This window comes from Pteronotus mesoamericanus, unplaced genomic scaffold (genome assembly GCF_021234165.1).
Source record: "Pteronotus mesoamericanus isolate MK-2021 breed Mesoamerican mustached bat unplaced genomic scaffold, CSHL_Meso_final contig_50, whole genome shotgun sequence".
NCBI classification, from domain to species: Eukaryota; Metazoa; Chordata; class Mammalia; order Chiroptera; family Mormoopidae; genus Pteronotus; species Pteronotus mesoamericanus.
In genome coordinates this window covers 800,506-812,755 of record NW_026555186.1, presented here as the reverse complement: position 1 = coordinate 812,755, position 12,250 = coordinate 800,506, and the positions used below count along the sequence as shown (strand labels likewise).

Sequence of the window (12,250 nt, the reverse complement as noted above, 5' to 3'; positions counted from 1 at the left end):
TCCTTGTATTTTTCACTGGCAATATATTATCAACATTGAAGCTTGTGGTAAATATATATCATTTAAATTAGCACACTTACATGAAAAAAGGAAAGAAAAGATTTATAAAAGAAAAACAAAGAAAGAGAAATACACTTTCCAATGCAAAGCAATTGACAAATTTCAGCATTGTTGCTTTTAAATCTTATACTAAAATCTTTAATGTTCTCCCGCTATGAGTGCAAAGCTTGTTAGTGCCTCACTGACAAATTATGGCACAAGTGATGCTACGTGCCTCCCAAGGAAGCCCCACATAGCTCTGACCTAGCTCCATGGAAAGCTCCTCTTTAGGAAGGTCCTTCTCAGTTTGATCTTGTCAGAAAGTGGTCTTCCCCAAAGGACACATAGAGGCTACTTTTAGATGCTACAGTGGGGTATGGATTCAGATACAGATGAACTGAGCCCAGAAACCTGACATATGAATGGGAGAAACCAAGATCTAAATGGATTCACCAGTCCCAGCTGTTCTTGCCGTCCATGTTTTTACCTTCCCAAGGCGAAGCCGTAAACTTTATGGAACCCAGAAGCATTTCCTATAATGTTGTTTTAGAATTCTTCTCTGAATCTGTACGCATATTAAAATGGTTCCTATTGTATGCCATTAAGTTGTGGAGTGGTTGCTATGCAGTGATATATACTTGAAGCAGATATATATTTCAAAAAATATTTAATAGAGACATCTTTACAAAAGTGAAGTTTTAAATTCGGAAACAAATTATTTTAATTAAAAAATGATGACCAAAAAAGTAATCATCTTGACTTCTACCTACTGTTCAGAGAATCTATGCTTTTAGTGTTGTTTATAAGATAATTTAGATTTTTTTCAAATAAGCATAATGTTTTATTCATCTTTTTATTATCTAGAATGTTCATGAGCACAAAACACATCCTAAAAAAAGTGTTTGGTTAAGTAATTTGAAGATATTTGTTTGTAAAATAGTGGACCAGTTTATCAATAGGCACTTAATGCCAATCAATTAACTAAGTGAATGTATTTCCACTATTAATAATGAGTGATATCTTTAGAAATATAAATAAGCAAAAAAATACACCTAATTCTATACCCTAATGCTAACTACTCAATAAATATGAGACTTCTGAGCAGAATTCTGGAGAAAACCATACACATACAAGCACATACACACTTTCCACTAAGGTGGAATGAGGGCCTGTATTAAGAGGGGCCCTGTAGTAATAATGTGCTCTTTGTATTACACTAAGTTGTCTTGTTACAGGAAATCAGAAATGGTCTGAGTTAAATAGTCAGGTGTGTAGGTCACTGGCCACACTTTCAAATAAAATTCACTGTTTGGGGGTGAGGATAAAATACATATGGACATTTTAAGAAGAGTTGTGGTGAAGACGTGTGTGTGTGCGCGCGCGCGCGCGCGCGCAGGCTTCTGCAGAATTTCATTTAAGAGAAGTCCCATATATATTCTATCTTCCCCCACAAACTATGGATTTCATTTAAAAGTGTAGCCAATGACCCAGATGACTAGGTCAGGCAGCTTTTGTTGTCTTTCAACAGCGAAGCTTAGTGTAACACAAAGAGTAAATATATTACAGGGTCACTCTTAGGATAGGCTACCTCTCTCTCCATCTTAGTGGTAGTAAGATGATTACTGGCTCAGACAGTGAAGAGCAGCTGATCAAAATCAAAAGCTGAGGAGAGTTTTCAGACTCATTCCAGCTGACAAAATGAAAATCTATATTGGGACCCCTGGGATATGAAGAGAAAACAAAATTGCTTAGAGCCACTGTGGTGGTTGATAAATGGCGCACTGAGAGAAAAACATTAGTCTCTTTACCCACCTCCCCAAGCCTAGCTAAATTCAAAGGAAATATGTATCCTTCTGACATGCAATTGATTACTTAATTTATTCCTTCCGACCAGCACAAATGCTCTAGTGTTCCTAATTCATTGCACACATTCAAAGAGATAAAATAATGTAATTTGCCAGTATTTTGTGTCAATAACTTTTCAAAAAAGTTATATGTAGAACAAGAACATGACCCCATGAAGAAAATATGTTAATATAATTATTTTTAAAAGCAAATTGCATGTAAAATATTTTTGAAATTATAGAGAGTAATGTTTTACCTTTTCAGATTTATCAGAGGTATGAGATTCAAAGAAGAAACAATCAGAAAAATATCCAAGGTTATACTCAATCTATGGGTTTTTATATTTGCAGTATATGCATTAATCATTCAATGCAATTGATCAAATAAGTCAAAATTATCAGAAACAGTCAAACCCATCTAATTATTTTTTAAAAATTAGACATTTTAGGAGGTAATTAAGTGATAATAGTCATTCAGTCTCTATAATTTTAATGTGAATTTTTGCAAAGATGATATTAATACAAAATAGCAGTTAAAATTATTTAATTGCATGTGAGCTTAAAAACATAGAAATGACAAAAATATTTTTTTCTATTGACCACGTCAAGTACCTAATTTTTTGAAAAAAATGTAAGAATCAAATAATTAGCAACTAAATAAAAATGATATTTTTATTGGAGTTTAAAAATATTTAACATAAAAATATATTAAATATTTTGCAAAAAATATTTATCCTTCATAAGTTTTATTGATTTAGTGTTAGAAAGTATAATTCATAGATAGTGATGAAATACATTAAGAGAAATATTATTCCTCTAAAATAATTTTATTTTAAAATAGGAGAAATGCTTTAAGAAAATAATATTGATATTTTATGCCAAAATTCTCTGTAAGAATTTTTGGTAAAAATGGGGGAATCTTTAATTTATGAAACCAATGAAGATGATGTGAAGTCACACAGAAAGTTTTTGTTTTCTTCTTTAGCAATATCCTAAATAGTCTGAAATATTTATTTATATTTACATATTTTAAACACTTAATGCTAATATATGCACTTACTAACTTATCTAATTATCTTAATTCATTGCATTTTATCTCATTTCCTGATTTTAAAAGTAAGCTTCAGAGAGATTAGGTATCTATCTACCTGCCTGCAGTCTTGTTTTATATAATGAATTGAGTAATTACTTGAACAGTAACCTTTGACTTTTCGGTTACTGTTTGTTTTGTTTGTTTGTTGCAATTCAGCATTTACTTCTTAATTAATTTCCTTGGTTTTGGCCACTAAATTATACTAAAATCTTAGCTGAGAGTAAAATACTTTTATACACACTCTTAAACATCATATATGGTTTAAACTGCAGTGGATATCTTAAATAATCACTAGGCGGCCATTGTTTATAGTCTTTTATACACTCATCCTACTTTTGGTTTTCCATGTTTCTTATTAATGCTGAGTTAAGATAGTTGAGAAGACTTAAATATTTTCCAGGGTGTCTTTACTTATGCTTACTTCTCCCAAAATTTAAAAGACAGTACAACATATAGAGCACACATGAGGATGCAAGTAGGAAACTATGGCTGCTTCTTGAATTTCAGTAGTTTTGGCATCCTCTGTGAAGTGAGATGTCTGACAGATCATAGGAACAGAGAATTACACACTTCCTACAAATTTTACTTATACGTATTTTGCAACCCATTAAATAATTAGTCCAGCAGGCAACATAATTGTTCTGCTACTCAGATAGTTACGTTACTGAGTTCTATAGTTCTGGCTTACTGTTCCTTGAAATACCACAAACACAGAATTGAATCTGTACATCTGGATTTCAGGGGAGGAAGGTGGAGTGGTCAAAGTGAAATGTGTAAGTTTATGAAGTTTTTAAGTTTTTGTATATATTAACTGAGACAGTAGGTGAAAATCGGATAATTTAATGAATAAAAACACCCATGAGCACAGTGTGATAACATGGGAAAACCTAAGAAAACTTTGAATCTCAGCATTTTATGGAAAGTAGGATTACATTCAAAGCCACTGCCTCAAAATAGAAAAATTTATAGGAGTGTCTTGTCAAAAAAGCCAAGCTATTCCATTTAAAATGGCATTCGAAGTATAGAATAAATCTAATCAAGGAGGTGGAAATTTTGTATGCTGAAAATGGCATTTTGGGAAATATAACATACTGAAGAGTCCCAAAATGATGAACACTATCCATTTGTGTTTCACTAACAACGTTTAGAAATTGACTTAATAGTAGTAAATTTGCTTCTTAGGAAGCAAATATCTTAGTGAGATGTTGACCAGCCTCATTTATGCCTCAGCATGCTAACAAGACAAGATGTTAGGAAGTCTAACTTCTAAGAATTCTGATTAAAGAATAATCCTTGATGGTTATAATAATATTAAGGTTTTACTCTGAAATCATATAGATAGTTTAAAAATATGTGAATCTAGAAGAAATAAAATGTGAATTTGATTATATCTATTGGAAAACATAAAATATCTTTCAAGTATACATCAGTAAGAGCTATGCTTCTGTAATCAAGTTATATTTATCAAAAACAGAATAAGGTCAAGAAATTTGAACAGATGAATCATAATCTTTCCTTAAGAGTTATTGAATGTTTCATAATTCACTTAAATGTACTAAGACAAAAGCAGCACATTACAGCTTACTGTGACCTCGATGTCAATGTCTCCCAGAGCAATGTAGTTTATTCTAGTTAAATATATGTGATTCTTGGACATAAGAAAAAAATTAATCAGTAAAATTTAGAGTTGGTTTTCAATAAAGTAACCAACTTTTAGCTAGATTAAGAAAAAAAGAAAAGACTCACTTAAATTAGAAATAAAAGAGGAGACATTACAATCAATATGAGAGTAATAAAAGAATAAGAAAATACTGTAACCAATTGAATGTTAAAATTGTATAACTGAGAAAAAATGGATAAATTTCTACCAACATGCAACATAGGAAGGTTGAATCCTGAGAAAATAGGAAAGTCTGAACAGACCAATAGCTATCAAGAATGTTAAACTTCCCAACAAAGAAAAGCCCAGGACCTTCCTGATGGTTTCACTGGAGAGTTCTACCAAACATTCAAATATATATTAACACAATCCTCTTCAAACTAAAAAATACTAAAGAGAAAAACTCCAAACTCATTCAATGAAGCCAATATTATCCTGATAACAAAGCCAAATAAAGACATGCTAATGAAAGAAAACCAGACGAATATCACTAATAAATATTGATTCAAAAAGCATCCTTGACAAAATACTAGCAAACTATTCAACAGCACATTAAAAGTGTTATACCATGACCTGGTGGGGTATACTTCTGAAATGCAAGGATGATTCAACATATGAAAAACAGTGTCACATACCACATTAACACAATAAGCGACAAAAACCATTTGATCACTTCAACTGATACAGGAAAGCCTTTGACAAAATTCAATATGCTTTCATGATTAAAATTACTCTACAAATTGAGTACAGAGCTAATGTACCTCAACATCATAAAGACCACATGAGGAAAACCCACAGCTAACTTTATACTCAACGGTAAAGCACTAAAAAGCTTTTCCTGTAGGATCAGAACCAATACAAGGATGACTGTTAGTGCCAGTTGTATCCAACTTCATATTGGGAGTTCTAGTCAGAGCAAATGGGCAAGAAGGAAAAATGAAAGGCATCCAAATTAGAAATGAAAAATTAAAATTATCTCTTCACAGAGGACATGATCTTACATATATATAAAACACTTGAAGTCACACCAACACACACATAACTATAGAACTTGTATATAAATTCAATGAAGCTACAGGATACAAAATCAACACACACTCACACATACACACACAAAACCCAGTCAAACAAACACTAGCAACAAACTTCAGAAGAGGAAGTTAAAGGAGCTATTCCATTTAAAATGGCATTCGAAGTATAGAATAAATCTAATCAAGGAGGTGGAAATTTTGTATGCTGAAAACTGGAAAACATGGTTGAAAGAAACTTAAAAAGAAATCAAGAAGATACATTGAAAGGCATCTTGTGTTCTTTGACTGAAAGACTTAATATTGGCAAGATGTCAATAATACCCAAAACAACTTACAGATTCAGCACAATCACTATCAAAATCCCAATGACATATTTTTTCAAAAATTGAAAAAAAATCCTAAAATGCATATGGAATCTCAAGGAATCCCAACACAATGAAACAATTTTGAAAAAGAAGAACAAAGTATGGGAATTCACATGTCATGATTTCAAAATATATTACAAAACTGAGGTTATCTAAACTGGTTGGTACTGGTATAAAGAAAAATATATAGACCAGTAGACAAGAATAGATGATCCAGAAATAAATCTTTACATATATGATAAAATGATCTTCAATGATTGTGAAAAGAAAGCTCAATGGGGAAAGAACAATCTATTGAACTAATGGTGTTGGGAAAACTGAGTATCTATATCAAAAGAATGTCTGTACTCTTTCTTACAGTGAATACAAAAATTAGCTCAAAATGGATTAAAGCCTTAAATGTAAGACCCAAAACTAGAAGAAACATAGAGAAAAAGCTTTATTATATTGGACTTGATAATATTTTCTTTTTAGATATGACACTAAAAGTAAAGGCAACAAAAGGAAAAATATACAAATGGGACTACATCAAACAAAAACATTTGTGCATTAAGGGAAAACAATAATAAAAACTAGTCCACCTATGGAATGAAAAAGAATGTTTCCAGATCAGATATCTCATAAGATGTAAATATCCACAATATCTAATGAGCTCCTATATTTAAATACTAAAAATCAAATAACCTGATTAAAAAATGGAAAAATGACTTGAACAGACATCTCTCCAAATGTGATATATGAATGGCTAACAAGCATATGAAAAGATGCTCAACCTCATGAATCACCAGTGAAATGTAAATCCTAACCACAATGATATATTACCTCATACATGTAAGGATGGTTTTTATTGAAAAAGAAAATACCAAGTGTTGGAAGGGATGTGAGGAAGTTAGTACACTTGTGCACTGTTGGTGAAATTATAAAAAATGTGCAACCACAATGGGAAAAAAGTATGACAATTCCTCAAAAAATTAAAAATAAAATTATGATATGTTTCAGAAATCACACTTCTGTATATACAGCAAAGGAATTAAAAGGAGAATTTTGAAGAGATATTTGTACAATCATGTTTATAGCAGCATTATCACAATAGCCAAGAAGTAGAAGCAAACTAAATGTCCATTGACAGATAATTTGATAAACAAAATGTCATATATACACACAATGGACTATTATGCAACCTTAAAAAGGAAGGGATTTCAATCACATGCTACATCATGGTGAAATAAAAGGACATTATTCTAACTGAAATAATCCAGTCATAAAGGAAAAATACTGCATGATGTCACTTACATGAGATATCTAATGTAGTCAAAGTTATGGGTGTAGAAAATGGAATAGTGGTTACCAAGAGCTGGCAGCCGGAGAGAGAGCTATTTTTAAATGGGTAAAGAATTTTAATTTTGCAAGATGAAATAGTTCTGGAAGTCTGTTTTACAGCAATGTACATATCCTTAATACTACTTAACTTTGTACTTTAAAATGGTTAAAATAGTGTTATATGTATTTTTAACACAATAAAAATAAATTAGTTAAAAGTTTTTTGTAATTCTCTTCTTTTTTTAGCAAACAATGAGATGAGGGATAGATTCATGTGCATGAAAAAAAGGGATTTCTATCTCCTTTTCTTAAGTTACCCTAAAACATTTTATTTCATTGTAATTAACACCATATTTCTAAATAACTTTGGGACATAACATGAGGAAAATATTCCCAAAGTTACTTTTTAAAGATCATTGTTTTGTGTTATATTTGGGAGTTTTTGAAATGTGGGTAGTAAAGAAATTAATTAAGCTGTCATGAAAGATGTTTCACACACAAAGCAGAGTTTCTGCCTGTGTTTGTCAGTTTTTAAGATGTCCCTCAGTGGTTCCTGCTTCCCTTTTTACCCTTCTGTATTCCCTTCCCAAATTCAGATTGTACCAGATTTAGTCTACAGGGTCAACGGAATACAGCAGAAGTAATGATATGTCCCTTCTGATATTAGGTTATAAAACAAACTGCAGCTTGATTGGTTGAAAAGATGGTAGAGGTGCTAAATTTTTTCTTCACAGACCTGCAGATCAAGAGGAGCTGTCTTTAAGAATTTATACTTAAGGTATGATAACCAGGGAGCCTTGATAACCCCTCGACCTAATTTGAATGATGAGATTCTAGATTTAGAGTTCATGCAGTAATTGATGAGACGTGAAACTTCCGGGTTCTTAGAGAATGGGTGAGTGCACTCTGCATGTGGTGAGACCGTGAAGCGTTCACCAGGTGGAGAATACTAATAGCCAGGCATTAAGATTGCCTCTGATTTTCCCTGACTTTTGGGATTCAGACTCTTTTCTGATGATCTATGTGTCACTGTGGCGATAGGTCTCCGGAGAGACCGGAGCCAGACCACAAAATAAGTCACTTTAGGATTCCTGACAGACAATCATGTGACACAATAATTGTTTGCTATTCAGGCTGCTATATGTCAGAGTAGTTTATTATAAAGTGAGAGACAAATAGACAATTCCCTTTCCTAATTTCCTTGTTTCCCAAATAAATTTTGGTTAACTCTAATGTCCACTTTTGTCTGTAGTCACAGTTATAGACAAGAGTTTAATGAGAACAATTCAGTTGAAATAATATAAAATCCCCCATAATAGGGAGAATACAATATGAAATTCTTCTCTTTGTCAATATTTCATTTCTTGAGTAAAAATAAATCTTGGGAAGAAATTAGAAATCTTTTTCTTTTTCCTAAACAAAAACAAAACAAAGCAAAAACTGGAAACTCCCCCGGTTTCAGATATATTAACATTTTAAAAAATTAAAAAAGAAAAAAGAAAAATCTTCTCCATTTCTAATTTTGCCCTGGAACTGATGAATTTTAGTCAAACTTTCACAGCCTTACATATTCCAATTCAAATCTCTCTTGTGTCCTATTTTCCCCCCAAATTTTTCTGCTATTGTTAGGATAAACAAGAACGTCACAGGCGAGCCTGTTAAGCATAACATTTAGAAAGAATGAAAAAATCGCACAACTACCACAACAACTTAAAACCAAGATATTGATGCCCTTAATCAATATCATTTCACAAGATAAAGCAGTACCTCTAACAGGTTATGCATTTTGTAACCTAGATCCACATTGCTTTTGCTGTACTTTCACTGGAGCATATAAACAGTATTATTCAAGAAAAGAAAATAGACTAATAACAAAAAGAACTACAAGAGAATGAGAGTAAGGCACTTTCAGTTTTGTGAGGAGGCAGGCCATATGTTCTATTATTTTTCTCTTGACTTGTGCTTTTAAAGTTCCAGGCAAAAGTCATTTAGAATGTAAGTAAGAGAACTTTTTTAACTAATTGGGGGTAAATCTAGATGTTGTAACTAACCAAAAATTTCAGTGAATTAATGTCCTAGGGGGTTATTTCTTATCCAGTATGGTGGTTTCTGATTCAGAAATGACTTTTCTGTATTTTGTAATGTGGGGATCAAGATTCCTTCCTTCTGTCCTATAGCTCCATCAATCCATGGAATCTCAGTTGCAAACAAAAAGGAAAGATGGTGGTGGTGAAGGACAACTTATTTTTTTTATCTGTCTTAGTACCAAAGGTTACACTTCTTTGTAGTCAAGCAGGCCCTTCTAGATTCCATCAAAGGCTGGGGAAAATATATTTACTCCCTAGCTGGGCAAATTTTTCTCAATGACAATACCTAACTGTGAAAAAGAAAAACAATAATGTTAGTGATTATCAGCTCATCTTAGTTTGTCTATGCTTCTCATACAATATTAAGTGGTCATGTTTACTGAACACATTTTGTAGCAGCTATTTGTCATAAATATTAACTAAATTAACCTTTGAAACAACCTTATTGAGTTTAGTATTATTTTTCCTCTTATTACATATAAAATCAACACTGAGAAATTAATTTATGTGAGGCAACCTTCTAATAGATGAAAAATCTGTGAGTCAAAACCCTGCAGCCTTGTTCTAAAAGAAAAGCTTCTCTTGATGTCTAGTACATATAATTAAAACATGCTGTTTAGTTTTCTTTATACCATTGTCTTTCAAGATACCCAAGGTTGAATTAAGGACAACCTTTCTTTTCACATTTGTAAAACTATATACGTACATATTCGCAAGGACAAAATTTCCAAACAAAGTTCGTGGTATGCATCACCCACAATATTATTCTTCCAGCTAGTTATCATGACTAATTTGTTCTGCATTTGTAGCTGCTTATCATTACAGGCCCTCCTTCCCCTTCCCAAATGATAACAACAAAATGAAGTAGAAGACTAATTTTCTTAGCTCATGTCATCAGAAGCTTGAAATCATGCTTGTATTTGTATAAAACCTCATGACACCTTTTCTCAGTCCCTATTGCAACAAGACATTTATAGTTTGGGGAATTTATTACTAAGCAATTAATATTGATTTTCTTCAAAATGCAATGAGTAGAATAAACAGTAAAGATATTAAGAATTGTAAAAAATATTGTAAAAAAAATTGTAATAAAAAATGGTTAAAAGCTTACCTGCATGTGAATTAAAGATAATCTTTTAGTGCTCACTTTGGCAGCACATATACTAAAATTGGAATGATACAGAAATCAGCATGGCTCTGCACAAGGATAACACACAAATTCATGAAGCATTACATATTTTTCAAAGGGGAAAAAAAAAGATAATCCTTTAAGGTTAATTTTGAAAACACCAGTAGAGCTGAGCCATGGTATATATTAACATTTTACCTACCTTATTTCTTTTATGAATTGTCATTTACTCACATAAACCACAGAGATATTTGTCTATTAGCTTTTATCTTATAAAAAGAGACAACAACTCAGCTTTCTAAAGCTGATCTTCAAATATATACTAAAATTAATCAAAACCTGAAAAGAGCCTCTCATGAAAGACATACATTTTGGAAAATATTAAGTAGTCTAAAAGACATTTCCATCATCCTTTGTATTAAGTAATAAATAAGTCACAATGACCTTTTTTCTCTTTTATTTTATTTAAAGAGCCTTTCAGATGGAATTTTGTATCATTGTCATAGCAATTTCCTGGCTAAGCTATTCAAATCCGGGAAGAGAAAGCAAATGACTAAAGGCCATGTCTTAAACATGAAAGTAAAATAGTCTGTCAGTTGCCTAAGTTATTTTCAAGTATTTGGCACATCTCTATGTAAAGAATTGTTAAGGTTCCAAGGGTTTTCTGCAGATAAAATCACTTGTCAAATTGTAACAAAACTTTTTCAATTTTATTAGAAAAAGTTATGAAGCTGAACTGCAGAAGTCACTTGCACTAATCTGTTGGCTAAAAAAAAATACCTAGGGAGAGCAAATGCATTCATATCTCTGTACAAGTGTAAGCATATGTGCATGTTCAAGAATGCATTTTAAGCACCATTAATGCTGATAAAGAACAGCAACACAGTCATTTTTCATGAGTGGTGGTTTCATTGATTCAGTCCCTCTGAACAACCCTCTCCAGCTCTAGCTGTTCATGTGTCCCAGAAATAGTTCGGTGTGTTCATTTATCATTTGAATGATAGGTGGTAAAATTTCCACTCCTTTGTGTCTTGCAGAACCAGAGTATTTTCATGGACTGTGCTTTTTAAGCTCATTAGTAACAGTGGTGTTGTATGGTTCACTCTAGTTCTTTCCATGGGCTGCTACTCACATCATAGAAAGCCATAAATGGCAGGAGGCAGAATATGGGAAAGCATGGGAACCTTGGTGGGCGGAGGTGATTGAGGCAACAGCCAATCACTTTGCATTGTGGTTAATAAGCCAACGGATACACACAAAAGGAAGATGAATCGACTTTTGGAAACAAATAGAATCACTAGTTCTGCTTCCTTCCATCCTCTCTCGCTTTCTATCGTGCTCTCTCTGCCTTACCCATCTCTATCTCTTTGAGTACAGTGTAGCTACCATATTTTCTGTGGCACAGAAATCATTGCAGGTGGGACATTATTTTCAGCACTTCACACGAGATCGCTGCAATATGCTCTATTTGGATTTCCCTTGGAAGGCCTCCCAGAAGCCTCCGATAATGCAGAGTGCAGCTGCTGGAGATCGTTAGCATAAATAGATTTGGCTTAGCTGGAAGCCTAGGGCATGAAACTAAAATCTATATCTCAGCTCAACTGTTAGTTCAAAAGCTCTGAAATTAAAAATAAATAACATAATAAACTATTCAAATGTTTATATTGTACATTTTTCAGATA

At 32.5% G+C, this 12,250-nt stretch overlaps 1 non-coding gene across 1 annotated transcript; it reads left to right on the top strand.

Annotated features, from left to right (window-relative positions):
• Positions 1 to 10,578: 10,578 nt before the first annotated feature.
• Positions 10,579 to 10,681, top strand: LOC129074767 (U6 spliceosomal RNA). The gene has a single exon (XR_008529573.1). It is a non-coding gene; the product is annotated as a U6 spliceosomal RNA (small nuclear RNA).
• Positions 10,682 to 12,250: the final 1,569 nt, after the last annotated feature.